At 26.1% G+C, this 25994-nt stretch overlaps 1 protein-coding gene across 4 annotated transcripts in view; it reads left to right on the top strand.

Moving 5' to 3' along the window:
- LOC107437715 (solute carrier organic anion transporter family member 74D) overlaps window positions 1-25994 on the top strand; it is a 262945-nt gene that overhangs the window by 42511 nt on the left and 194440 nt on the right. For all 4 annotated transcript variants that reach the window (XM_087153593.1, XM_071184715.2, XM_087153594.1 and 1 more), the window contains exon 2: window positions 11952-11999. The gene's annotated coding sequence lies outside the window, so the exon portion shown is untranslated. The remainder of the gene's footprint in view (window positions 1-11951; window positions 12000-25994) is intronic.

Consider the following 25994-nt stretch of genomic DNA (forward strand, 5'->3'; position numbering starts at 1 on the left):
TGATTAAGAAAGAGTTTTTATCTATCATAAAAAGATAATTGTCATCTTATCGTTTTACGGATTCTCATTGGATGGAAAAATTGCATTATAGGATTATTAATAAACATGCAAGATCCAAATTTCCTTGGATGCATCCAACTTAAAAATAATAAAATTTATATATTTTATTACTTTATTAATGATAACTAACTTAAAATAATGGTAAATTAACTTAAAATTTATGATAATTTTATTCAAAATTTTCGACTGTGCTACCAACATTTCCTTATCATCCTTTCTTAATATTAACTTTTTAATCTTTATTTTATATTAAGAACTTTAAAAAAGTGTCATAAATGAATCGTATAATATTAACTAATGTAACATTAAACTATTTAGTTGCTGTTTTTCAAGGGTTAAATGGTAAATAAGTTACATTTACTTTTAAATAAATGAATAAATTTTACGAAAAATTAGGTTTAATAAACATATATAATTTAAATCATGAATTTTAAAATAAATATTAAAATTATAAGGCAATATTAAGAAAGTAATTTTTGTTCTATTGCTAAAACACTTTTTAATTAATAAAAACTAAAAAAGTGCGGAACTAACCAAGTTAGGAAATGAAGTTGTAATAACAGTAATACAATGATAAGCAAATTGTTTAAGTTTGAATTTTATCTAATAAGTTCAGAAACCAAATTTGTGGAACCAAATCTTTGTTAAACCAATTAGAATTTTTAGGAACTTTGCATCGATTATTTTCTATTTTAAGAAGTCTGTTTATTTGTGTAGATCAAAAATTCACGAAACAATTTTTGAGGTTGATAAGCGAAACGAGTATGAGGTGGAATTTCCCAGTATAGGCAAGTAGCCAGAAAACTTTTTCGAAAGAGTCGAAAAGTAAAGCATTCTAACAACGTATTTTATCATGACTTAATGCGTGTTTATTTCTAAATAACTTTTTTAATTAATTTATAAAATAATAATATTCAATTAGTTTTTATATGTTTAAATAATTTAGAAATTATTTTGTTTAAGAAAAATAATAAAAATTACATCTTAATATAAATAGTTAACACAGTGATAATTTAAAATCTTTTTGTTTATTCTTAGATAAATAAAAATTTAATGATAGAAAAACATGGAATTTATCAAGTAAATAGGGAAAAAATCGCAAGATATATTAAACATATAATCATATTTTTTTGCCACTAGAAAAAAAAGTACACTGATAAAAAAATTATTGTCAAAACTGCCACATTACGGAAAAATTGACTGTGTTTCTGGCTCTATGGTAACACCAAAATGTTCGGTATTTTTTACTAAATATTTTTGTATTGATTTAGGTAAATTTAACAATGAAATATAATTTTATAATATTTGATAAAATTTGGCAAATGTGGTGAAATTGTATAATTTTGTCATGATTGTCCTTTTTTTATTGCGGCACACTTTTATCGATTTGACGGCACAATGAAAAAAATTAGATTAAAAGCTGTTTACTTATCTATTATACACTGTGTTAAATAGTTTGTGATAATAATTTTGAACGTGAAATAAAATAATATGTACTACAAAAGTACGTTTATTAAGGGATTAATTATTTCTTTCGACTAATTTTTTATTAGTTAGTAACAGTCATTTTGTTTTTGCTAGTTGTTAGTTGTTAGCCTGTTTTCTATAGTTATTAACTGTTAGTTTTTTTACATTAATTGTTATTTTTTGTGATTTCTTGTTCACTAGTTTTTTTTGCTAATTATTAATTGCTAGCGTCTTTTTTGTTAGTTTTTCTTTGTTATTTTTTTTATAGATTTGTTATTTTAGTTATCCTTTGCTAATTTGTTTATTAACTGCATAGCTTACTTTAATGATTATCTTTTATTTCCGTTTGAAAGTTAATATTTAGCTTGCTTTCCTTTGCTAATTAATAATTTTAATAGTCATTAATTTTCCTACTTATTTCAAATTTTTTTTTAATTGTGTGTCAAAAAACGCATTATAATTTTTATTGTATCATTTCTAATATTTGGCGGCATATTTTAAGGATTTGGCGTCACACAAAAGTGCCACGGCACAGTGGTTGAGAATGACTGCCCTAGAGCATGGCATGAAAAATTATTTATTCGATTAATTTATTTTTCAGTTTTGTGTTTTTTACTTATTGGGTGATAATGAAAACTATAATTTTGAAGAAAAAAAACGAATTTCCGGTAAACCACTACGAATGGAAAAATTACCAAAATTATGTCTTTTTTTTTTTTAAATCAGAAATCTCATTACCATTACAGAGTACAGTAAAGTAACCAGAATTTTATTTCTTCTCGTACAGCACGCTACAAAAATCGTGAAATTTTCGTGTAATGCAAATTTAATGGCGCTGCTAATCGAAGAATATTCTAGCATATAACTCTCTTTTGAAAATTGAACTTATACTTCTGCTACAATTTAAAATTCATAAAAAGAACAATAGAAATACGTAGTATTACTTACCAGTTTAATCACCAAACTAACGAAATTAGGTTTACGATTAAATTAATGAAATAAACAAAATAAATCATAAAAATTCCAATATTTTACATAGTTGAATCACTAAAAACAGAATTAATGGAGTTAAATTTACAGTTAAACAAATATTTTTCTCTAACATATTTTATAATGTACTTTGAATGAGTCTTTTTGTGGTAAAAGTATAATAAATTATGCCTGCTTTATTTAGGATGCAATTGTAACTTGTATTGGCATCGTCTTCAAGCACAATACTTTAAATATAAATCGAGCTCACCTTATATACTCATATTATTTCCAAAATTTATTTTTACACTAATGTTTTTATTTGACAATAAGTTGTTATCGGCCAAAATTTCAGGCGCACAGCTAGTCAAAAATTGGTCAAAATTTCAATTATAAAATTCACAGACACAAAAAACAAAATAAGGAAAAGTGGTCAAAATTTCGATTATAAGCATCGCAGACTCAGAAAGCAAATTATGGAAAAGTGATCGAAATTTTGATTACAAGATTCGCAGACTCAAAACGCAAAATAAGGAAAAGTGGTCAAAATTTCGATAAGATTCGGAGACACAAAAAGCAAAATAAGGAAAAGTGGTCAAAATTTCGATTACAAGATTCGCAGACACAAAAAGCAAAATAGGAAAAAGTGGTAAAAATTTTGATTGCAAGAGCTCCCTTTCACTATCATGAAAAAAACTTTATAGCTCTTTAATGTTCAAATTTTAATTTCTGAGGAAATATGCTAAAATTAGTATTATTTTTAATCAGTCATGAAAAGCAAATTGCTCCTCTTATGACCGTTCTTTTGATGTTCGCATTTGCTATTAAATAAGGGTATTTTTAAAACTTATGATTTCAAGGCTGGTTACGTCCCTTCTGCAGTAAGACAGAACAATTAATAAATAAGAAAATAACTTAAGCTGAAATTAGCTATTTCTTTCTCGGTTACAGTAAAGTGTCAGGATTTCAGAAATTTCTAGCATTTATGTATTGCTAATCTTTCTCTTAAGAAAAGCAAATTTTTGTTTGGTTAATTACAGAAGCTCCTTGAATTTAGTTATTTATAATTATTTTTCTAGAGTTAATGCAAATTGTGTTACGTTTGCAAAAATAAATTTTGAAAAAATGAATATCTTCTAATTGGCAATTAGAAGTCTTAAATATTATAAGGGTGCTTTAATCATCCTTCGTCTACCCTTAAACTGTTACATTTTTTGTTTTGAATTGATGTTTCGTAATTGTAATTTTTTTGTTGTCGTCATATAGCTTAACAGCCAATAAATGTGTTGAATTTTGAACAAGCATAAAATTAACTTTAATCTTATAAAAGTTTAAAAATTAAAATGTTTAAAAAATGATTAACAGTCCTTAAATCCTTTGCATGCTTATATTTTAAAATGAAAAAAATAATATCTTTTAAGTGGCTGTTAGTGATTTATGTAATTTTTGAATAGATAGTTAAATTTTATTACACTGTTTCTGTAACTGAATTTTGTATTTGATTCACTGAATATTTTGGAGTCTTATGTTTTTTAAATCAAGTTTCAGATTTCCCCCAGGACTTATAATTAAGTTCTAGTAGTAGAAAATTTATTTATCATTTCTTGAATAGCTGGAGGCTTTTTTTCACTATTTTAAATGAAATAATGTAAATAAAGTTAATTAACGAAATTCTACTTAAAAGTGCGGCTTAACGACATAAACTTTTTTAATAGCATTTATAAAATGAATTGTCTTGAAATTTCAGAATAGCTTCTAACATTTCTATTCAGTGTTAACTAAAAAAATACTCATGCTTTAAAAATTTATATTTTATGTTTTTAAAATAATTTAAAGTTTCTTAAAAAAATTACAATTTATTACTGCTAAACGTTTCTAGAACTTTTAAATTTAACCGCTTTAATGGAGAAAGATTATCAAAATAGTCAACTATCAAAAACTAGTCAACTGAATAATTAAATAAAAATTATAAATGTGGAATATAAATATACAAAACCAAAATGAATAAGTAAACAAATTTATTGAAAGCGTTTATTTAGCCTAAAAAAGTAACCTGGTATGATTTGAGAAGCTTGCTAAAACAAACGATCTGTAATAATAAGTAATGACTGATTTTTTTAAAAATACAGTAGAGTCCCGATAATCCGAGCCCCGGTTATCCGAGTTTCCGCTTTAACCGAGCTATCAAATATTTTAAGGATTTTTCTGTTCTAGTTCATTTTTTATTTTTAAAAATACCGCCGAAAAATAAATCTGAATTTTATCTTCCAAACACTCGGGTAAACAAAATCAAACAACTTGATCCCATGAAATGATCGTTAATATCGTCAATAATGAAAATGAACCTAGCGAAGATGATGAAGACAGTGACGATAAAAATCAACATATAAAAATCTCTCACACAGATGAACTGAAAGCTGTCGAAAATGCTACTGAATACATAGAACAACAAAAAGAGGCGACACCAGCCTTCCTGTTATCCCGAAAAAATGGCGAAACATTGCTGCAGAAAAGCCCCAAAGTTATGTAAAACAAAAAACGATTAAGGACTTTTTTTAAGTAAAAACTCTCTAATTCTCGCAAAGTATACTTTTTAAGTTTTTTCAAGTAAGCTTTTTAATAATAATAGGAGTTACATGTGGTATTCTCGTATAAATTTTATATTTCTTAAATATATTACATTTATACCAACTCTTTTTCTTTCTTTTTTTATACTCTTCGTTTTAACTGAGTTTTTCAGTTATCCGAATTAGTCGTGGTTCACATTAACTCGGATAATCGGGACTCTACTGTATCTATTTTGTTTAAGATTGTTTTCACAACGATATGACCTAAAATATCGGAGATTTATACTCTGCACTTGAAAAAATTCTACATCCAATTACGTTAAAAAGTTCCGGCAATCAGAGTGCCGGTACATTTTACAGTAAAATCCATTCTTACTAGAACATGCTACAGAACAAAATATCTGATATCCCGTAATTTTTCAAGTAATAGTTACAGTAAAATCAATAAATCACTCAAATTAAATAAATGTTACTGTAATAATTAGGGTATAACATTTTACGGTAAAAATGGATTTTAATGAAAAATGGATGATGCGCCTAAAGTGTCGGTACTTTATACTGTAATTTGTTTCGCAATTTTTTACAGTGTGTGGTGACTGGAAACTAGCTTGATATCAATGAAAACCAGATTGGCAAAGAAAATAAGGCAACCGGTGCTCAGTACTGACCACATTACCATTACCATGTCGCTGGTACAAAAATTGTAGAGTCTTAATTTATATGTTTCCTTTGGCTAGAAACTTGCTGTTGTGAAAGAGTTATTTACTTAATAGTTAACGTTTTTTAACTCTGTTTCTTACAAAAAGTGAAAAAATTAAGCTTGATTCAGCATAAACTTTTAACATGACATAAGGTTGCTTCTCAAAATATTAATAATAAAAGTTAATATGTTTTGTTAATTGTAGGTTTTTTAAGATGTAGTTAAGTAATTCATTATAAAAAGTGAAACGTAGATAAAAATTCATAAAAATGTAACCAGGTCTATAAGATAAGATTTAGAAAAAGCTAATCAGCATTTGTTTTAACAGAGATGTAGCTTTCAAAAAAATTCTAAAAATAACTGTGATTAGATAATTTTCTACATTTTTTATTTTTAAATAATGCAATAAATGCACAACAGCCTTCGAAGAGCCGTTTTGTGTAGGTTGATTCTATACGTACAAAGTTCATCGACATTTAATTGCTTTTGGGAGCGATAAATATATGCATGGAAATATGTAATACAAGAAAAATAATTATTAATGGTACTTTAATCACAATTTTTCATTAATTGTTGTAATTACCGCAAACTGAATACTAAATTTCAAATTAATTTAATCCAATTAATTGTAGATATGACATCATAACTATGTTTAATAAGTATTTAAATAAATATGCTTTAATATGCTTTTTGGCATGTTTTCAACTATTCAGTGGTGATTCACTCAGGTATATTTCATTATACCTGATCAGTAGTTGAAATTACCTTTTTTATGAGCTTCTTTAATAATTTTATAATTCAGTCTTTATTTAAGTCCTAAAATGATTCAAATGAAGTTTTATCACCGATATATTTAAGTGTAGTTAGAGTACATTAACTGCAAAAGCAATAAGATATTTTAAAAAGCATTTTAAAATAATAATAAAATTAATACTCTGAAAATCGCATTTATGTATCTAAAATTAATAAATTTATTTAGTATAATTCTATTCAGAGTTTAAATGACTTAAAAGCATAAAATATCTCATATCAAGGCTTGCTGAATTTTCATGTCTTATTTAATTAAAATGGACTTATAATATGTTGATTTTAAAGGAGTTCGTCTGTTTTATTTTTCTGGGAAAACTATAATGATCTCACTTTTCAAATTAAAAAAAAACTGTGTTTTTATCCTCAATATTTCAATAACAATTATTTTAACTAACACTCAGATTGAATTTCTGAGCAATTCTTCTATCAATGCTCCAGGCATTCTCATTTGCCAAGTCTCATTTAAATTAAACATAAGAGTTTTGTAAAATTTTTACAGTATAGGGAATAAGAAATTAATCATGTGTAAGAAATTATTATAATTACAAGAGAAATAAAGACAAAGTTTACAGAAATAAAAACGTAAAAAATAATATTTTTAGTATAATTTTGTTGTTAAATTTTTTTGTTTTTCTTGAAACAATTTACCGAAAATAAGGAATGATTGTTTATTCAAACATAATTAGCGTAATTAAACGAAAAAACATATCTGTTAAAAGAAAACGTACAGGGAATTATTTATCAAATAAACTTTCGTATATTTATCCTTTTTTCTTTCCTTAAACTCATTAAGGGAATATAGTACTAGTTAACAAAGATTGCCTAAAGAAAACACAATAATTATATTTTTCCGCAAACAGCTGAGAATTACATGATTTGGAAATACTTTTTCGTAAACAATAATTATCTATTCGCGTTTGACCCAAAGACGATAAGATATAATTAGTAACTTTATAAAATATATCTAATAATGAACATTAAGATAGTCGTATCACTGTTTATTTTATTGCATTGGAAAAATAAAAAATAAACAATTTTCTGAAACCTTGAAATATAAATAATAGTTTTAGTTATGCATTTTTTGGAAACAGGAATTAAAACGGAAAACGTAGTGCGTCTTCACTTTCCCTTATTAGAGCACTATTTTTCGTTTTAGGTCTTACAAAATATAATATTTTCTCCTTTTTAGACTACTTAAAAACGTAGTTTTTAACATCCATATACTTATTATAAATTCTGAAACATTGTTTTTAGCCACGAGTCGTGTGAAACTAAATTTTTAAATAATGCATTTCGCTGAGATGTTAAACTTTTTAATCATTTATATATTTTAATAATAAATGCTGTTAGGATATATTTTTTTAGAAATACGGTGCATGTTAATTATAGTTCATGTCGTAGCACAATAGCAGTGAAAAAAAGACCTTATAGTGACATGAATTTTATTATTACTGTTAATTGCTTTATTTTTACTGATTTTATACAGTTCTTAACGAAAAACATTTGCAAATATAAATATAATAAACTCAAAGTTTAAAATTTATTTTGACATTCATAAGTGTTATATAAATCTGAACATCTACGATCATCATTCATTTTGCTATCATCTTGAGCTATCATATCATTAATTGGTTTTTCTTACACAGTAAAAAATTCGGATGAAATAGTACAGGCACCATAAGTGCCGATATTTTTCAGCGTAAAATTTTAAGGATCAAAACTGTAATTTTACGACATATTTACTGTAAAATTGCTGAATCACTGTATTAAATAAATATTACCGTAAAATTTATGGTTAAAATGGATTTTACAATGAATTGGATTTTACGAATTTTACATTCAGGTTGTCAGTACTTTTAACCGTTATTTGATCTGGAATTTTTTTCAGTTTATAAGGTCATCGTTCTATCATCTATTTTCATTGAATAAAAATCTCAAATATTTAAAAAAAATCGCTTTGAATTCTCCAAAACATTTATCATAAAAATAGAAATCTATCGAAAACCATAATACTGAAGTTATTTTTCTGAATCTAGACTTATTTGAAATTTAAATTGCAGTTTCCTTATTCTTTTTTTTCATGAATAAAAATAAAGGCTATCAATTTTTTTTAACGTAAATATTTTCCTAATAACATACTTTCTCGCTTATGACATAATCTTTACTTTATAACATAATTTTTTCTGTTTACATCATGCTGTAGTTTAAAACGTACTGCTTGTTTTTTTTTAAAAAATTATTGTTTTGCTTATAAAATTGTTTTTGTTTATAATTTTTTGTGTATAACGAAATATTTTTTCTTGCCGCATGATGTTTTTCCTTAAAACTTAACTTTTTATTTTGTGTAATATAAATTAAAAATATTTTTTTTGCCAAAATGTGTTTTTCCAAAAATGATTTTGCACAAAACTAAAGTAGCATTTGAAAACTTAAATTGCTATCATGTTATACTTACGTATGCTTATGTAATTTGACATTCAAAAGTGCATTATACTAATGCAAGTGAAAGCATTCATTCTTTGCCTTGGTATTTGGGGCATACCGAAGAAGTCATAGAAGACGTAATTGCACAGGTGGACCTTGAGAAAAGACCTATTAACTAGAGTTATGTGATGCCTCTGGGGCAACGCATTCAAATCATGGAGTTGCATTCTCTGAGAGAAAATCAGTTTAATCACAATATTTACAAGTCATAAACCTTTTAAGGTAGCATGACGTCAAATGTAATGCATTCAGAACATCTTCAGATCCTCAAACTTCGAGTTTTCTCTTGGGCGTAAGAATTACTAACGCTGTTTAATAACATAGAATAACTGTTTATATATTCTTTCAATAAATTTAGCATTTTTGAATAGTATTTAATGATTTTGAAGATTCCATTTGTGATCTTTGCAATTTATTTAATTGAAAGTATTTTAATTTATGCGTATGTGATTAAAAGCATTGTACTCAAATATTGAAATATTTTCTTTGAAATTAAACCTATATAAGTAAGTTTTGAAGTAATGCTAGCAATGCGATTTTAAAGCAATAAGTACTGAAAAAGCAATCAATATCAATATATAGGTAACTAAAAATGGTCCTAATTTTTGTCAACAATTACAGTAGAAAATCGAATCGAAGTAAAGTTATATCAATTACTTGGAATGAATTTTAAAACGGATATAAAAACTTCCTAACATTTGAGTTTTCAACTTCCAGCATATTGATTGCTCTTTAAGTAAGCCACTTGCACAACGAGAAAAAAGTATGGTCGAAACTACCAGAATAGGATGTACAGTGTTTTCGGCTCTATAGGAACAAAAAAGTGTGGTAATTTTTGCCGCAGCGTTTTGGTAATGATTTCAATATCAATAAAATATGGTTTTGTAAAAAGTAATAAATTTGGTAATTTCATCATGATACCTTCCTTAGAGCTTGGAATAAAAATAATTTATCGTTTTAAATTTATTTGTACTAAATGTGCGGTAATAATAGCTATAACTTTGAAAGACAGAATTTCTATTACCATATGAATAGAAAAATTACCAAATGGATGGTTTAAGTACCGTATATTTTGGTTTTTAACCATAATTATGGTTTTTTCCCCAGAAATATCATTACCATTAGGTATGGTAATTTTACAAGCGTCTTTTTTTATCCGAATATGAGTTTGTATTTTTACTTTTTATTATTTAATAATGCTTTTTTAAATCTTTAAATAATAATAATATGTTAATATTATAGCATATATTTATTTCTTAAAAATGATTTTTAAAAATTTTACATTTTTGAAATTTTAATACCAAAAAACTTTTTGTAATTTGATGTTGTAATTTTATCATTAATATAATACATATTGCACTGATATGATGCAATTTTATTATACCTAGAAAGTTATGATTTTAAAGGACTGTTATTCATTGATTATAATAAAATCAGAAATCGTGAGGAAATAAATATATATTGTTTTCAATTTACTCATTTTTTAATTGTTTTATTGTGCATTTAATTAACACATAATAGTTAATTAAAACAATAAAAATAAATAAGTAGTATATTGGTAAGCCAACCATTTTCCGTAGATGATACATTTTTCTTTTGTATTGTTTCCAATTAGCTAATTTACAAGTTACTGAAATCTTCTCTTAATAACCGCACAATACACAAAACCAGCTTGTTGCCTGCATGAAAAGCGTGGTGTTTTTCACCAAAAAGGTTCTCCGAGACAGTTTGAAACAGTGACTTATCATTATATAGTCCTAAGCACTTCAATTGTAGCCAATCTCACAAAATTATTATTACCATCCACATCATTCTATTTTTGAAATATATTACATATATTATTAAATTTGCATAATTTATTTTTGAAATATAATACATTCTGTTATTAAAAAATATTACATTAATTTATTAATTAAACATATTATATTCTACAATATTATTAAAATATATTACATCTTATTATTGAAACATCTTACATTAATCTGTAATTGAAATATATCTCATCTACCTTAATTTCAAGAAATTTTTTTTTAAATTAAAAATTAGTGGCAATTTTTATATTGTGAATTGTAAATTTTAGCTTTTGTTTATATAGTGTTGCTACTTATCGGTGAAAGACAAATTTTTTTTTTATAATAGTTCAAAATTTCTTTCGTAGCTTATTTGCGGAATTTTTAAAAGTATTCGTGGCTCCCACAACTAAATTCATTATGTATGTATTTACACGTAAATTTTGAAGAAGCCATGATTTTTAAAAATGGACCAGAGAGTAAATCTTAAAAGCTTTTTCTTATTTTAAACTATCCAGTACTATTAACATCTTTTTGGACATGAAATAGACAGTCTCATTATGTCTGTTTCAAACGTTTTTGAATTCAAAAATTATTATTTTTATTGGTCAATGTAGTTCATTTAGATTGAGAACATTGCTTCACTCTCAATTCTGTTACTTTTTTCCGGAGTATAAGACTTTTAATAAACTCCATTTCTTAAAACCTAGTGACGTTAAAAAAAGACAAATTTTGCCCTTTTCATCGTTATAAATATTAATTACTTTAAATTGTGTAGGACAAAATTATTGGCATCATTATTTGTGTTGTACAAAATTATTGACATCATTATTTGTGTTGTACAAAATTATTGACATCATTATTTGTGTTGTACAAAATTATTGACATCATTATTTGTGTTGTACAAAATTATTGACATCATTATTTGTAAAACTATCTCTTATCCATTGTTCTTATCGAAAGCAGAATTGCTAAATAAATAAAGAAATAAGAGATTGGTTTTGTTACTTTTCTTCTTGAAGTATTAGAAAATGTAATTTTATGAAACTGTTTATAATCAGCTTATCAATGTTTATCAAACTCATATTTTTCTTTCCTTTGTAGGCTGTGAGCAGAAGACTTCCAATTGATTTAAATGAATTTAAATAATAAGTAAGTTGTGACTTAGTTACTTTATAGTTTAATAAGTCTAGCTTAAAAAAATTATAGTTTCAAGAAAGTTAGAAGTATATTATACACTACAAGCATTACTAAATTTGAGGAAGATTGTAAGGTAATATTTTGATTTTATACTAACATTGGAAAAACCGGTTTTAGCATTGCAGAAAAGCCCCAAATAAGCAATTAAGAAATTGGCATTGAGAGGATTATCTCTATTTCGATGAACTGTGCATTAGATAAGTTGCTTACAAAATTTTCTACAATAAATAAATAAAACAAAATAATAAGAATAATGAATATTAATAATCTTGTACTGTCTCAATGACTTTAAATTTCTTTAAACTGTAGCTTTTTAAAACTAAATAAGACTATTTTTGAACTTTGTAATTGTATATCCAATACTTGCAAACTTAATTGTTATCTATATTTAAAAACATAATTGTTATTAATTCTAGAAAACATAAGTGTTATCAATTCTTGCAAACATAATTGTTCTCAAAGCTTGCAAACATGACTGTTATCAATGCTGGCTAACGTTATTGTTATCAATATTTGTAAACGTAATTGTTGTCAGTAATTGGAAGCATAATTGTTATCGATAATCATAAATATAATTGTTATCAATACATGCAAAAATAATAGTTATCAATCTTTGCAAGTATAATATTTACAAGCAAATTAATTGTTATTATAATTTGCCATTTTTTTAAAATTAAATTAAAATGTAACATATTTTTATAAATATATCACATAATATGTCAAACATTTGATAAAAATTATGATCTTAGGCCGTAATGCGTTTTTCTTTTTTTCAATAAACTCTTGTGATAAAAAAAATCGGCATAAGTTTTTTTCATTTAAAGTTATTTTTTGAATAAGCAAATAAATTCCTGCACTGTCCTCGATAATTTCAAATATAATTATCAAGCGTAGCTAACATATTAGTTATTAACTATAAATCATATTAATTATTATCAAAAAATTACTTTTTCTAAAATCAAAATTCAATTAGTACATATTTTTCTAGTTATATCATATGGTTCTTACATTACGTGCAAGAAGATATTTCTAACTAACAATCAAGATAAAAAAAATTCCACAAGTATTTTCTCTATTAAAACATTTCTTTTTTATTTTCAGTTTCATTTAAATGAGATCGCATGTATCACATAAAAATTTTAATTTTTGTTTCTGAAAAAGTTTATTTAGTTTTAACAGAATGTATCAACTATCTCGAACGATAGATAAAAACTGTTAGCTTTGTCCTCAAAAAAGACATTAGTCCCAATAAAAAGACCAGACATACAGTTTCGCAAATATTTATTTCATTTTTGACTATCATTACAAAGCTGATTTAAATAAAATCGTATGTATCTCATAAAAATTTTCATTTTTTTTTTTTTAAAAAGTTTATTTAATCTTAACAGAATGTATCAACTATCTCGAACGATAGAGAAAAACTGTTGGCTTAGTCCTCAAAAAGACATTAGTCCCAATAAAAAGTCCAGACTTAAGTTTCGCAAATATTTATTTCATGTTTGACTATCATTACAAAGCTGATTTAAATAAAATCGTATGTATCTCATAAAAATTTTCATTTTTTTTTTTTTTTTGAAAAAGTTTATTTAATCTTAACAGAATGTATCAACTATCTCGAACGATAGATAAAAACTGTTAGCTTTGTCCTCAAAAAAGACATTAGTCCCAATAAAAAGACCAGACATACAGTTTCGCAATTTATTTCATTTTTGACTATCATTACAAAGTTGATTTAAATAAAATCGTATGTATCTCATAAAAATTTTCTTTTCTTTCTTTCTTTTTTTTTTTTGAAAAAGTTTATTTAATTTTAACAGAATGTATCAACTATCTCGAACGATAGATAAAAACTGTTAGCTTTGTCCTCAAAAAAGACATTAGTCCCAATAAAAAGTCCAGACTTAAGTTTCGCAAATATTTATTTCATTTTTGACTATCATTACAAAGCGGTATTTAAACTTTTAAAATACAAAAATAGTATCAAGCGTATCCCATATAATTTTTCGTACGTTATATTATCCACCCTATAATATAATTCTCTCACATATATGCCAAATGTATTATATACAAAATATAATACATTATATTTTGGCTATATATATATACAAATATATACAAAATCTAATATATACAAAAATAGTATCAAGCGTATCCCATGTAATTTTTCGTATGTTATATTATCCACCCTATAATATAATTCTCTCACATATATGCCAAATGTATTGGACAAAAAACACAACTCATGCTCTGAACCCGCAATGGAATATTACATTCCTGAAATCATCAAGACAAGAATATTTCTCCGAACATTCTCTTTTTCAGAACGTTTAAAGCAGGAGAAATTTTTAAATTTAATTCGACCTTAAATGTCCCATCTCAATAGCAGAAAAGAGAATGTTTTTAAGGTTATCAACCCCCTTCAATGTCCGAGGACTGCTCTGTGGTGTTATTAAAAACATAACTCTTCCAAAACAGTCTGCCTCTCGACTTGAGTGGAGACGATATAAAGAACTCGACAAACTGGATTGAAATTTTATTTTCGTGTTATCTAACCCGTTCTTCACTGCAGCCGAAGCACTGTTAAACCCTCCGTTTTTATTAGGTGCTTTTTTTAAAAAGACAAAATCCTGGGTACTTGGGGGGAGGTGGAGCACGGGCCTTGACCCTGGTTAGTGGAATTTGTGAAACGCTCTCTAGCGGTCTATCTTGACATGATATGACGGAAGAATTCGAAACACTCTATTTTTGATTCCTGTTAACCCTGTCGAGGAGGTTAAGAGGAAAAATAGAAAGTATTTGTATAAAAATAGAAAGTACTTAAGGAAATGGTTTATATACTGAACAGATGTTTGAAAGTTTGTGTAAAGACTATTGAAACAAATATTAAGACAATTTTTTATTGATTTTGCGACAGAGCAAACATATTGGTTAGCGACTAATTTCGATAGATTTCTGGATGTTGGTTTCAGGATAAATGGGCAAATAATTCCATCACGTACCATTTTTTTTCAAAAGTTGAAAAGTTTGATTTTTTTGAACCACATATTCTTTGCATTGTAATCTAATAAATGAATAAAGTATGAAACATAAAATAACATAACTACTGTATTGAAAGAAATTCCTTATCAAGTTATGGTAAAAAGAAATTTTTTACCTGAGTGCAGAATAGATAAAATTCATTTTACCGTAAAATCTGCTTTTACCTTGAAATTTAATATAATATTTTTAATAAAATTTTTATTTAATTACTAATCACATTGAGTCAGGAATTTTACAGTAAATATTAATGTAAATATATAAAAATTACGGTATATTAGATTTTTGTTCTGTAAAATTGTACCGTAAAATGTACTAGTACCCTGAGTGCCGGTACTTTTTACCGTTATTTAATTCAGAATTTTTAACAGTGAGGCTAAAAATTGAGATATTAAGGCTAGCAAATGATATAAATAAATAAGGAGAAGCTTTGAAGTACTAACACACACACACATGTTCTAATGTACATTATTTCTTATGTACATTGTTTCTTATGTATTTTTTTGTAGTGAAATCAAAAAGAAGTTGACAGAAGTAACAGTTTAAAATAAATATGTGTTTTATGTATGACCATTTTTTATACTCTTCTACGCATGAATCCATTATAAATTCGAAACTATTTAGTCTACTGAATTTCATCTTTATTTTATTGAATTTATTATAAAAAAGCCTTACTTGTCTACGAAGCAATGTCTGAAGTGTAAATCGGTTTTAGTACAAAATTTTACTTTAAATACAAAATAAATCTTCAACTAACTTAATCTTAAATAATGTAACTTAATCTAAAACTTAAATCTTGAAAAACTTAAATTGAGGCAAAATTGAGCATGATTTTTTTAAATGTATTTTTTGATACTTCAATAAAATCCATGTTTTAATCCGTAAAAAGAACAGACTAATCCTGATTTTGAAACTGATGCTAACATGTTCAAGTCATAGTTACAAAAAATGTTTCTTACAGACCAACGATTTCTATTTTCGTATGACTCTTTAGCTTGACAAGAAATCGATAACTTTCTTCTGACGTAAAAAACATTAAGAATTCTTTGGATTGAACGAACAAACACGCCAAGAGCTATTTTTTCTCGCTCTGCTAGAGTTACATCTTCACTTTCTTATATTTATCCTTTGGACAAAAATACTTGTTTCTGATCGCCTACCAACCCTTCATCTGATCGGTCTCGGCACGTGGATGACCCTTGGTGACTTTATTATTACTAACTTATATCCATCACTTTCATGGTTATTGCATCGAGCCATTGTGTACACAGCAACATTTTACTAAATTTATTAGAATTCCCTGCTCGTTTTAGCTAAAATATTTTATGTTCTAATGTCATCTCCTCTTAAATATGTTGAATAAATTATGGCAGTGCTCTTTTATTTATTCATGTCCACAGAAAGAAAAGGATTTTTTTAAGTTTTACTGTCATAGTCTTGAATTTTACGGAGAAAAAAATTCTGATGAAATGCATGGTAAGGACATTTCTGGTACAAACAGTAATTCGTGTGCAAAAAAACCTAAATATAAGGTTTTTTGATTTATTCATTTGACAATTTTTCCGTTAATAAGGTAACGGTTTATCGTAAATTCTGGTTTTCAAAATTATAGTTCTTATTACCATATATTCATTAAAAAATACAAAACTGAAAAGCAAATTTAACCGAATAAATAGTTTTTATGCTGTGCTCTGTGATATCATGATAAAATTGCTGCATACATACAGCATTTACCAAATTTTTAACAAAGATTGTAAAACCGTACTTTAGTGTTAATTTTACATAATCATTAAAAAAGCGCTTGGTTAAAGATTACTGAGTTTTTTGATGTTCCCATATAGCCAGAAATTTGGTACGTTTTTACGATATTCTGGTAGTTATGACCTTAATTTTTTTCTCAGTGTTCGATTATAATGGTTAAATATAGCGTTTTATTCTATTTCGTGTAGTTTTACTGTCAATATAAGGAAATCAACGCTTTTTTCCAGTGTTAGTCTTAAAACATTACCATTATACACAGCTTCTTTTTCTTTTAAAAATTCAAGTTCTCCTTCGAATCATCCAGTCGAAGCGAATAATTATCTGATTAATTTTGCAATAATTTAAGAAGTGTTCTAAATAATGAGCCCGTATTTTACTTTTTTTTTATTCAAAAGAGTCAGAGATTCAGAATTTCCCACCTTCTGCCAGCGCAGCTCCTTGGCTACCACACTTTCTCATGTTTTTCTCACATTCATTTATATTTCATTTTTTTCTTCGATGGCAATTGTGCCTTTTCCAGTTGCAAATTTTTATTATTAATATTTCATATTTAAATTTGAAAACTGATCTGAATACATGTATATTGCAAAAACTAATCTAAACTCATTTAGATTTTTTAGTGATAATTGAATAATTTGACAGTTTTTTTAAAGTATCTAAATTAAAATTATTAAAAAATTATTTGTTAAGTATTTATTAGTAAATTTATTTGAATGAAATAACTTGCGCTGTGTAACATAAGTAAACACGTCGCCTAACCCAAGCATTAAAAAAATATTGCAAAAGATGTCGCACACATAACAAAAGTATTCTCTTTAATATTTCCGAAATGTATTTTTAGTTTAAACTTTATTTGCTCAGACTGTTACATATTATCTAAAAAAAAATCTTTTCTGCAATATTTAAATAACTTCGCCATTTAGTTTATCAAGATGTTGATTTAAACAATCTAGCTAACTATTAGTTATTAATAGTTAACAGTATCAAATCAAACTACATCTATTTACTAAACTGCTACCAGCTCCTGCAATTTGTTTTAAACATTTGAATACCTCTTATGAATTAAAGCTTTAAACTCTTTAATTTCCATTTATATTTAATTACCTAACATGTCTGCATAAGCTGCGAATATTTGCACAGACAGAGAATGCTTAAATCAGTATTATGTTTTAAATAATTGATTGCACTTAATTTTCTTAGTAATAAAGAGATGAATCAGTTTTGGGGAAACAGCTAGCTCTGAAGTTCGCATTTGAAACTGTAGTACAATACAAATAAATTTTATAAATGTAAGAATAATCATATATTTTGATGAAATAGAAGCTTTTCTGAGGTTATAAATAATAAATTAAATCAGCTTTATTGCAATAATGTTTTATTATAAGGCTTTTATTATAGGATATTTTACTATGAGATATATTTATTATAAAAATTTTATTATTAGATTATTATTAAGAGAAAATATCTTTATATTCATTATATAGACTGAAATAAATTTGAAAAGCTGCAATACTTGTCATAATAAATCAATAAATGCAACCCCTGCTTGCTGGCATCGTATGAATGTTTCAACTGAAAACTTGAATTTCTTTCTAAAATTTTGCCTTTCGAAATGAGAGTGGCATGGATTTTGAATAAAATTCAAGAAAATGGAATACTTTTTATACTAATTCAAGAAACGGAAACAGAAATATAATTGGAGAAAATGTAATTCTTTTCATAGTTAATATATACGCTGATCTTGAAATAAAATTGGAAAAAATGGAATATTTTTCATATTTAATCTATAAACTGAAATAAATATGCTTAAACTGAAATATTTTCAAATTCAATCAATAAACTGAAATATTTTCAAATTCAGTCAGTGTCGGCATTAGGGTCCGACTTACAGATCTCGGGGCCCTGCAAAGCCATTTAGAAGCCATCTAAAGGTGACGATACGTGTTTCAATTAGCATGGATGGTTTTGAATCATGATATCAAAAGATAATTTTTTCGACAACAGTGAATCTTAAACAACCTGATTACTCATTTAAAAGAATTCATAGGAAATTTGGATTTAAAATTGGATGAGAATAAGGAACATTACGTAGGAAGCAATACATTCGGACTAGATACCCAGCAAAGCACCTATAGCCTTCTAAAGTTTAATTTGTCGAGATTTATTTACATGAAAGCATTGCTTATCAAATTTATCTGAGGAAATAATTTTGTAAAATTGAAACAGCTTATTATAAATGTATTTTATCCATTTTAAAATACTTACGTTAAAATTGACATTATAATATAAAAATTTAAAATAAACATTTGGGGGATTTATTAGTTAAAGGATAAACTAATTCAACTAATTCAATTAAGGATAAATTGATTAAGGTTATTGAGAATGAATTAATTTAATTAAGGGAAATTAATTAAGTTCATTAAGAATAAACTAATTTAATTAAGGATAAACTTTTTTTAAAAAAATTCATTTTATGTAAATTGGGGTGGAGCCCGCCCTTACAAGTTGAGGGCAGGGACGGATTACTCATTAGGCCCCCAATGATTAGGGGCCTCCTTAAAAAAATATTTTGAAAATAAATTTTTAAAGAAAAACAATGATTTTTTTAAAAAAAAATTTCTTTTTAAATATATATTAATAAAATACGAAAATTTTTTTAGTCCTAATTTAGCAAAAAAAAGTAAAATTTAATTTATTATCATTTATTTTAATTTTAAATATGCTTTCTTAAATAAAATATAAATAAATACTTTTATATTTGAATAAATAAAAAATATACGAGAAAAAAATTCAATCTAAGGACCCCAAAAATTTGAATGGCCCAGGGCCCCGCGTACGCTTCTTCCGCCCCTGGTTGGGGACTCTGGGTATGTGCCCTGAATGCCATTCCGACAAAAAGTAATATGAATAGTATCGTACTGGTTGGTGGTTGGCATCGTATGAATGGTAAAACTGAATGCTGAAAACTTGACAATCGAAAAAAAAGTGCCATGGTTTCTCAATGAAATTGTAGAAAATTGAATACTTTTCATATTCAATCTATAGTCTGATGTTGAATTGAAATCGGAGAAAATGGAATAGTTCTGATACCCAATATATAAACTGCCCCAACTACATCAGCTCGGAATACATGCACAACAATCATTACTTACTTCTCAACTTACGTACCTGTATTACGCAAATCTCTGCAAGGCAAGATGAATAGAGCAATTAATGCGAAATGTATTTTTTTTATCTTTCCACAAAACTGAACATCGCAAACGAACTATAAATAATCTCGTCATAAAGAAAGAGTGATTTATGCTAATTGACTCCAATCACACGTGTTAACTTTCAACTAACTTAAAAAGGACTGTGCTTATACGGAGATAAGGTTATTGGGTGCTCCTATTCAATTAGCACAAGTGATATATATTTTCATTCGTACATTAAAACTGAGATAAGGTGGAAATATAAATTTCGTAACGGATTTTTTTCTAAACTTAAGAGCACTTTTCTTATTGATAAAATGCCCTTTATCTCCGAATAGAACCGAAAAAGAAATGCCTGATGTCATATATAAAAGCTTGACCTAAAAGGTTTTTCAAGGCCAAATCTAAAATTATAAATTTTTTATTTAATGTTTCTTTGAGTCAAGGACCCTAATGTGATTATTTTTTATTATTATTTCGGGAAATTTAGTGCTGAAAACTCCCTTTTTCCAGTAAAATGTATTTTTGTCTGATAAATAAATTAGTACCACTTTCCTGCCTAGACACGTCTATTCTGTGAGCATGATGATGTATTGATGTATGAAATTCTGCTTCAGTGATTCAGATGAAATGTTAAATTATATGTCAGTAACAACTGAACCAATGTATTACATTACTAAAGTCATAATGCGTGGCTTAAGTTATTAAGCAGTATAGAGCTACTCAGTCAGTATATTACTGCTTTAAAAATATATTATGAAATATAAGTTGAAAATGCAAAGTAGTTTAGACATCAAAATATTATCCAAAAATTGTCTAAGCTTTTTTTAATATTTTTAAAAGCTATCTGTATATTTTATTAAAAGATTTACATATTCGTCCGGTATACCTATTGATTTTTTTTATTTATTATTCAGTTTTCCAGTTTTAAATGAAGTGTTAAGCAGAGAAAATAGAAAAAAAATTAGTTATAATTCTCGACTTTTAACTTCTGTATTCCTATTAAATCTTTTTACTCATTGTTTAGTTTCAGTTTGAAATAACAAAAACAAAAATAAATTTTTTAAAAAAAAGTAAAAAATAAGGATTTATTTTTAATGAATACAAAGAGTTGTATTCTTTACAATAAAATTAAAATTCTTTTTGACTTATTCAAAGATTCACTGAAACTATACTAGCCATTTATTGAAATTTAAAAACTGTTCTGTTCTTCAAGTTGTAAACCTTTTTTAAAAATATTCTTTCTCTTAAATTAAATAAGAGAACTACAATAAAATGGTAAAATGTTCCAAAGATGTAAATATTTTTAAAAAAAATATTCTTTCCCTTAAATTAAATCAGGGAACTACATTAAAATAGTAAGATGTTCTTCAAAGTTGTAAATATTCTTTAAAAATGTTTTTTCTCTTAAATTAAATCAAGAAACTATATTAGAATGGTAACATGTTTTTCAGATTGGTGTTCTTTAAAAATGTTCTTTCCCGTAAATTAAATCAGAAAACTTCATTAAAATGAAAAAATGTTTTTCAAAAATGTAAATATTCTTTAAAAATATTCTTTTTCATAAATTAAATTACAAAGCTGCATTAAAATAGTAAAATATAGTTTAAAGTGCCGTTATTAATAATTTTGTTCCAGAATATGTCACTTGTTGATATGTCTATTGCCAATATTTTTAATGACTTATTATTATAGGTAAAATTTTCTGTATACATAGGCTGTAAGAATTTTTTTTTTTAAATAATCGTTCTGAAAAAGATATGTCAGAATTTAATATATTTATTAAATTCAATATATTTATAAAATAATGGGTAGCCAACTCTTGGCATGCTTAGCATTGCGGAGTTTCAACAATGGCACGCAGGAAGTTGTTTGAAAATTAAAAAGGAATTTAATATCCATTTTGCAGGATTCATTCATTCACTACTAGGTTTGATAAATTTAAAGATTTTCTTCAAAGCGATGATTTTTCACAAATCATTTTTTAAAATTTCTACAAAACCTTAATTGTTACCTACCTATATTTTAAATCGAAATTATTGACCTGCAGCACTGAAAAGCAAATGTAAGGAACAATTTTTAACTACAAGTGATTCAAGTTATATCGAATATTGGAAGCCTGTGCAAACAAGCAATTTTATAAATTAGCATGATTCTGTTGTCAGATGTTGCTGTAAGCTTGGATCAACTAATGTTGATGAAAAATCGAAATATCATTCAATAATTATTGATTTGTGCCCCTAAAACATCTAATTTTGTTAGTATATTCAAGTTATAATTATAAAATCTTCTAATCCTTAAATCTAATGACATGATAGAAGCAACAAACTCAAATGCAACATTTATTAGTACTGGTTATATTTAATATTTATTTCGAATAATATGTTTCAAGTTACGCTTTTTCATTTCATATATATACTAACTTGACAGAACCTTTAAATGTTTATTAACAATAAAATCTAAGTTAGTACTTTCGTTTTATTTATTTTATCATTTTTTGAAACTCTATTACTTGGACTAAAATAAGGAATAAATTTTGCTATTTGAGCAAAAATTAAATTAGACTTGCATTTTTGTTGAAATGGAGTATGAAACATCTTGATGTTAATACTTCTAAAATATCTTAATTGAAAAGTATAAACGATATAATCTTATTTCATAATTGTTTCTAATAAGTAAGTCCTCTTTAATTCAAATAATAATTCTCTATGTTAATCGCAACAAATTAAATAAAAATTGGGAAAATAAATATTGATTGATTCAATAAGAGATGAAAAGTGAAAATAAAAATAGTAATGAAGTTAAATAAAGCAACCCATAAAGTTTTAATAACTTGATATTAATTTTTTATCCCATAGTCTATAGGAGGAAATAAGTTAAATGAAAATTTTTGGAAATTTGATGGAGTTAGAACATAATATACTTTTAAAGGATATGAATTTTGAGACGAATATTTATGAGTTAAGAGAAATATTTATTTATCTACTAAGTGCATCAGAAATTTCTTATTTATTTATTTGTATTATATTTTTTTGAGTTCAAAACAATAGAAGAATATAATATGAGGAATGGGTTAAGTTTTATTCGACAATGGTGACATTTTGATGAAATTTAAAAAAAGTCGGTGAAATGTTCGCGTTTATTTGCAAATTTTAGCACTAGATGGCGGTATGCTAACAGTGCCTGAAATAATGTTATGTATTTTACTTAGCTTTTTCATCGACTCGCTAGAACTGTTCGCTATTTTGGCGACGTTGAAAAATCATTTCTCATTTCATTTTTTCTATTTATTACAAATTATATTTTGATAATATTCTTCTGTATTTTTAAACACGGAGAAAAACCATAAATTATGCACAAAATCTGTTAATTTACTTAAAAATAATATTTTATTTTTTTTATAACAAGTAATGAAAAATTACGGATATCATAAAATCTTTTGGTACATAACTTTAAAATAAAAAATTAAAAATACCTGTGTAGCTATGTGTAGCTTTTCAAAAAATCGAAAGGGTGTCATTGTGGTCACATGTTAAATTTAAAAAAAATTTGTTAAACTTAAAAACATTTATGTCTCCCGGAATTGGCTTAAAATTTCAAGATTTTAAAGCCGAAAACGAAAATTTTAGTATATCTTTTTTGTATTAATAAAATACAAATTGTAGTTTTTAAATTCAAACATGTAATGTTTTAGGTTATAAATTAACAGTAAAAAAACATTTTAAAGGTAACTTTTAGGTCTCCCCGAAACAAATACGCATATTTTCAATTTTTTACCCTTTCTTTAAAATAAGTTCTTCTGTAGATTCTGGGTTAGATATAGATTTTTATAGATTCTTTGAAATTTAAATTTTACATTTCATACATAATTTGTTTTTGTTACTATGCATTTTTTTATTAAAATCAAAACACTGTATTATACTGTATATAATGCTTTAAAAATAAAAAAATTTGAAAAAATAATTAGGCCGATTTCCATACATTTAAATATTTTTTAACTTGACTTAAAAACATGTGACCAATGTAATAGACTTTAAATTATGAAATTTATAAAAAACACTGGAAAAATTCTATTGAAATTACCGTACTGTATGTTAATGATATTTCAGGTAAAAAACACCCGTCCATAATTCCAAGATTTTGTGCAACTTTTAATTATTATTTTAACATACATAATAATTTGATAAATATTGATGAGAAACTACGCATTTAGGTAGTGGCATAATTTCAATATAAAAAGTAATCAAAATGAATGTGTAATGAATGTATCTTAAAATTTTAAATTACTTAATTTAGGCAAAGAGACATTTTTTTTATACATTTCAATACAAAGTTACTTCCTTTTTCAAAGTTACACCTAAAAATAGTCTGGAAGCTTTTTATATTTCTTTATTTATAGCTCTGGAAAACTACAAACCGTAAACTTGTTCATTTTTGACTTTGAAAAATAATTTGATAAATATTGATGGAAAAAAAAACTACGTTTTAAGGAGACACTACTTCAATATAGAAAGTTATTAAAATGAATATCTTATAACGATTTCTTGAAATTTCAAATTATCTTATTTCTGTAAAGCTGGCATTGAGCATAATTGTTTTTCCACAGAATTTTCTACACGGATAATTACCTCTTTTTAGTCTTCTTCGCAGATTCATTCATAACTTTTTTTTTTTCACTTACAAGATTACCTCTTCATTCCTTGAAAAGTTTTCATAGTTGCAGCTGTGCGTAACACGTGTGAACCAGTGGATCACATGTCGTGTCACGTGACATTAATATAAATTCAATCTTTTCAGGGGTTCGTTGACCCTAATTGGCTGGGCATGGACTAAATTAAGAATGTACACTCTTCTTAATTACATTGCGTAACTCACGTGGTTGTTTGGTTAACTTTAATTCTTTTAATCATTTGTAGGTACAAGAATTGTTGGTTAGGTTTTAAATTAATTTAATGATGACATATTAATATGTTACGTAACAGTGATACATGTGATATTTTTGTTTAAAAATATCAAAAGCGACACCTTAAAAAATTGTAGAAAAGTGACAGTAAAAAGTACTGATAATCAAAGTGCCAGTACTTTTACAGGAAAAAATGATCTACCGTAATTTTTACAGTCATATTTTCTAAAATATTTAAAATCAATAAGTATTATTGTAAACACTTCGGTATTAAATTAAACGGTAAAAATGGGTTTTAAGGTAAAAAGTCCTGGTAATTTGCGTGTCAATAATTTTTTCCGTAATGTTTTAACTGTGAAGATTGAGGAAGAGTTCATCGCTTCTAATTGTAGTAACATTGCCTGCGTATAATTATAAGTTTTATCTCAATTTAATTGTATACAATTCTAACTATGAATTGAATCATAAAAAATTTTATGCCATTCAAGTAAGAGTTAATAAGGAGCTTTATACCATTTCAAATTTGTTCATGAGGTTAAATTTTAAAAATGTAAACAAAAATGGATAGGAATAAATGGATTTCCTCGTACGGAATTACGCAGCCATTGATTATACATTAACTAGCCGCCTTTAGTGACCAATTTGGTCTTTTCTATAGCCTTTATAAACATAATCAAGTAAAAAAAATAAAATTTAATATTAAGCTGAAGAAATGGCATAAATATATAGCAAAGATAATAGCATAAATAAGCAGCAAAATAGCGTAATTTTTTTAAAACATATTCTCATCAATAGTTTGAAAAATGAGCTGAACCAGGTTCGAATCCCAGCGACAGCTGTTAGATACAAAATCTGCACCCGGCTGGCACCGACCACAGCTCTGACTTCAAACATCCTTGGTGTTATTCGAATCCTGGGTTAGAGTCCCCTTGCCATCAGGGTAACCGTGGGAAGTTTTTAAAGTTTTCCTCTCCAATTAACAGAAATGCGGCTTGATCCAGGAGTTCCCTTGTTTTCGGAATTAGGTTCAAAATTACAAGGCCATGGAATTGAATA

The sequence above is a fragment of the Parasteatoda tepidariorum genome, chromosome 10, assembly GCF_982258835.1.
Source record: "Parasteatoda tepidariorum strain Cologne lab strain chromosome 10, Ptep-v5.0, whole genome shotgun sequence".
Taxonomy (NCBI): Eukaryota; Metazoa; Arthropoda; class Arachnida; order Araneae; family Theridiidae; genus Parasteatoda; species Parasteatoda tepidariorum.